Raw genomic sequence first — 5,136 nt, forward strand, 5'->3', positions numbered from 1 at the left:
TCTCAAAAGAAAAAAAAAAAAAAAAAAAACAGGCACGGTGGCTCACATCGGTAATCCCAGCACTTTGGGAGGCTGAGGTGCGCAGGTCACCTGAGACTGGGAGTTCGCAACCAACCTGACCAACATGGAGAAATCCCGTCTCTACTAAAAATACAAAATTAGCCATGCGTGGTGGCACACGCCTGCAGTCCCAGCTACTCGGGAGGCTGAGGCAGGAGAATTGCTTGAACCCACAAGGCAGAGGTTGTGGTGAGTCAAGATTGCACCATTGCACTCCAGCCTGGGAAACAAGAGTAAAACTTTGTCTCAAAAAAATAAATAAATAAATAAATAAATAAATAAATAAATAAATAACATACTGTATGATTCCTCTTCTATGAAATTTTAGAAAAGGCAAAATTACAGAGATAGAAATCGGATCAGACTTTGCCAAAGGCTGCAGTAGTGGTGGGGTGACACCAAAGGGATGCAAGTGAACTTTTAGATGTAATGGAAATATTCAGTATCATCACTGTACTGGGGGTTACATAACTACATACATTTGTAAAATCACATTGAATTGCACACTTAAAATCTGTGCCTTTTGCCAGTCGTGGTGGCTCACGCCTGTAATCCCAGCGCTTTGGGAGGCCAACGCAGGTGGATCACATGAAGACATGAGTTCAAGAGAAGCCTGGCCAATGTGGTGAAACCCCATCTCTATTAAAAATACAAAAATTAGCCGGGCGTGGTGGCGCACACCTGTAATCCCAGCTACTCAGGAGGCTGAGGCAAGAGAATCACTTGCACCTGGAGGCAGAGGTTGCAGTGAGCCGAGATCACATCACTGCACTCCAGCCTGGACTACAGACTGAGACTCCACCTCAAAAAAAAAAAAAAAAAAAAAAAAAAATCTGTGCCTTTTTTATTGCAACTAAGTTATACCTCTGAGCTGGGCATGGTGGCTTCCCTAGCTACTCGGAAGGCTAATGCAGGAGGAGCCCAGGAGGCTGAGGTTGCAGTGAGCTATGATGGCAAACCTTCACTTAAGTCTGGGTGACAAAGCAAGATCCTGTCTCAAAATAAATAAATAACTTAAGTATATCTCGATGAAGCTGGACAAAGAAAATGCAAGTAGGGAAACAATTCCTTGCTTCAAATAATAAAAAAGGGAAAACTACGTATTTCTGTTGCCTTTGATGTATGGTGAAAAGTATAAGCGACTAAAAGTTCAAGAGTTAACATTAAGAATTGCAGGTAGGGCTGGGTGCAGTGGCTCACACCTGTAATCCCAGCACTTTGGGAGGCCAAGGCAGGCGGATCACCTGAGGTCAGGAATTTGAGACTAGCCTGGCCAACATGGTGAAACCCTGTCTCTATTAAAAATACAAAAATTAGCTGGGCGTGGTGCCAGGTGCCTTTAATCCCAGCTATTCAGGAGGCTGAGGCAGGAGAATCACTTGAACCGGGAGGCGGAGGCGGAGGTTGCAGTGAGCTGAGATCATGCCATTGCACTCCAGCCTGGGCAACAAGAGCAAGACTCCATCTCAAAAAAAAAAAAAAAAGAAAAGAATTGCAGGTAGACACTGTGACACTAAATTAAGGGCATCACGCTAACTTTTTCAGTTTAACTTCTCTCCCGTAATGTGCACCTTTATACTCTTTATTGAGTTAGTATTTTTCTGTGGATTTTGTACAAATAAATTATACTGAAATGCCTTTCAAAGAATCCCAACAGAATAAGGAAAAACAGTGGCTGTATATACCTAATGATGTATTCCTAGGGCTAAAACTGTAAATCAGACCTTGCACATTTCATTTCATGGATGTCTACTCAGACTAATCAATTTGGTCATGAAAAACCGTGTGTAACTGAAAATTCGGCACATATGCATGAAGAGAAATTGAAATTTCTGTATCTTGCTCAGAAATAGCAGATTGCTAGCCATCATAAAGACTCACTTCAGAAGAATTAAGAGATGTTCCAGGCGAAATCATAATTTGGATTATTTTGGTACATAATTGCTGATCTTATTATCTAGCACACCGCATCCTGAGAATCTCAGACTTCTGAAAAAGTTAATTCACGATATGGTATCCTAGAACATTACACTGGAAGTGAGTGGTCCACAGACCAGAATGTAGAGTGGCAGTGAGAACTAATGGAAAGAAACCAGGGGTCAGGCAATCAGGGTTTTCCCCCTAAACCTGCCTGCCTCCTCAACCCCTGCCACCCCAGGCACCCACCACCACCACCACTATGTGACGTGACCACCTTCTCCATGAAAACAGGGTAGGGAGGAGTATATTACTCTACCAGGGCTGCCATAACAAAATACCACAGACTGGAGGCTGGAGGCCTAAGATCAAGAAGTGTGCGGGGTGAGTCTCCCTGAAGTCTCTCTTCTTGGCTTGTAGATAGTTGCCTTCTTACTGTGCCCTCACCTGCACCCACATCCCTGATGTCTCTTCCTCTTCTTATAAGGACAACATTTATACTGAATCAGGGCCCCACCCTAAAGATCTTATCTTAGTAATATCTTTAAAGGTACTGGGGGTTAGGACTTCCACATGTGAATTTGGCATGATCTTGGCTCACTGCAATCTCCACCTCCCAAGTTCAAGTGAATCTCATGCCTCGGCCTCCTGAGTAGCTGGGAATCCAGTCACGTGCCATCACACCCAGCTAATTTTTGTATTTTTTGGTAGAGATGGGGTTTCACTATGTTGGCCAGGCTGGTCTCAAACTCCTAACCTCAAGTGATCCAACCACCTCAGCCTCCCAAAGTCCTGGGATTACAGGCATGAGTGACCATGCCCAGCCGTGGTATTTTTTTTTTTTTTTTTGAGATGGAGTCTTGCTCTGTTGTCCAGGCTGGAGTGCAGTGGCATGGTCTTGGCTCACTGCAAACTCCGCCTCCTGAGTTCAAGTAATTCTCTTGCCTCAGTTGCCCAAGTAGCTGGGATTACAGGTGCCTGTCACCACACCCAGCTAATTTTTTGTATTTTTGGCAGAGACAAGTTTCACCATGTTGGCCAGGTTGGTTTCAAACTCCTAACCTCGTGATCCACCCACCTCAGCCTCTGAAAGCACTGGGATTACAGGCATGAGCCACCGTGCCTGGCCAGTATAGTTATTAGATGAGTAAATCTCTTGTTAATTTTGGAAGCTGCTGAACCAACATTTCCTCCAACATCTCCTTCTCCACCTCCCTTTTCAACTTCAGTAAGATATTGTAAGCATTTGTAACAGAGCAGTTTCTGGAGCAGTTAAGCTAGCCAGGTATAACAAGTACCTCATTCTCTGAGCCTAGTGGTGAACTGGGAGCTATTGATGGTCTTCCCTGAACTTCGAGTATCAAACTCTTCCAATGGTTTTATAAATCCCTTACTGCTTGAAATAGCTATAGTAATTTTTGTTTCCTGACTGAACTCTGATACAACTAAAAAAAACACATTTAAAAGTTCTGATTCTTTCATAGTTCATGATGATTGGGTTTTCACACTATGTGTAAGATGTGCCTCCATCAAACCTTGTTAGGATGTTGGCATGTTACCCATCTGATGTAGGGGGAAAATAAAAGTTCGATGTGGTCCCAGCTACTCGGGAGACTGAGCCAAGAGCCCAGGAGCCAAGAGCTCGGGAGACTGAACCTGAGCCCAGGAGTTGGGGTTGTTGTGTGAAATGATTGGACTTGTGAATATCACTGCACTCCAGCCTGGGCAACACTGTGAGACCTAGTCTCTGAAAAAAAGTTCTAGAGACAAATGACAATCCACATAAAGTTAGTATTTCTTTCGTTGGAAGTTACAGAAAACAACTCAAGCTATCATCAGTTGAGGGTGGGAGAAAAAAAGATTTTATTATAAAAATTCAGGCATAAAGAACTCAGAAATAGAAATGCAATCAGTAATCAGTCCTAAGAAAGTACTAGAATGGGCCGGGCACCGTGGCTCACGCCTGTAATCCCAGCACTCTGGGAGGCCGAGGCCGGCGTATCACGAGGTCAGGAGATCGAGACCATCCTGGCTAACACAGTGAAACCCCGTCTCTACTAAAACATACAAAAAATTAGCCGGGCATAGTGGCGGGCGCCTGCAGTCCCAGCTACTCGGGAGGCTGAGGCAGGAGAATGGCGTGAACCTGGGAGACGGAGCTTGCAGTGAGCTGAGATGGCGCCACTGCACTGCAGGTTGGGCTACAGAGCGAGACTCCGTCTCAAAAAAAAAAAAAAAAAAAAGAAAGTACTGGAATGAATCATTTGGAAGAACAGCAGGAACCCAGGCAGCATTCTCAATAAATGTCTTGTTTCTTTGCAAAAAGGTTTTTTTCGCTGCCCTTTCTAAATGGTGGAGAGCGTGGTAAATGCAAATCCCAAGTTTTCCCTTCTACTGCATTCAAGAAGCCCAATCTGAGATTGAAATCCTTCCATTCCAAACCCATATCTCGCAAAAAGAAAATCTGATTATTCCAAGTTAAATTTCTTTTTTAAATTTATTTATTTTTTTGAGACAGACCCTCACTCTGTTGCCCAGGCTGGAGTGCAGTGGCCCTATCTCAGCGCACTACAACCTCTGCCTCCCGGGTTCAAGTGATTCTCCTGCCTCAGCCTCCCGAGTAGCTGGGACTACAGGCATGTGCCACCATGCCCAGCTCATTTTTGTATTTTTAGTAGGGATGGGGTTTCACTATGTTGGTCAGACTGATCTCGAACTCCTGACCTTGTGATTCGCCCACCTTGGCCTCCCAAAGTGCTGGGATAAAGGCATGAGCCACGGGCGTCCATCCTCCTCTTCCTCTTTCTTTTTCTTCTTCCTCCTCTTTTTCTTTTGAGACAGGTTGTCTCTCTGCAGCTTAGGCTGGAGTGCAGCTCCCTGTGGTTTACTGCAGCCTCAACCTCCCATCTCAGCCTTCCAAGTAGCTGGGACTACAGGCTCACCCGCCATGCCTGATTTTTTTGTTGTTGTTAAGAAATGAGGTCTTGCCCTGTTGCCTGGGCTGGTCTTCAACTCCTGGGCTCAAGTGATCCTCTTGCCTCCGCCTCCCAAATTTCTGGGATTACAGGCGTGAGCCACCATGCCCAACCATCAGCTTGAATTTCATCTTCTTTCCACTTATCACTTTTGGCAGTAGGGGCATGTTCAAACAGCAGCAGC

At 44.9% G+C, this 5,136-nt stretch overlaps 1 pseudogene; it reads left to right on the forward strand.

Moving 5' to 3' along the window:
• Nucleotides 1–3,449: 3,449 nt before the first annotated feature.
• Nucleotides 3,450–3,546, forward strand: LOC119618864 (small nucleolar RNA U13; annotated as a pseudogene).
• Nucleotides 3,547–5,136: the final 1,590 nt, after the last annotated feature.

The sequence above is a fragment of the Chlorocebus sabaeus genome, chromosome 9 (genome assembly GCF_047675955.1).
Source record: "Chlorocebus sabaeus isolate Y175 chromosome 9, mChlSab1.0.hap1, whole genome shotgun sequence".
In the NCBI taxonomy this organism is placed as follows: domain Eukaryota; kingdom Metazoa; phylum Chordata; class Mammalia; order Primates; family Cercopithecidae; genus Chlorocebus; species Chlorocebus sabaeus.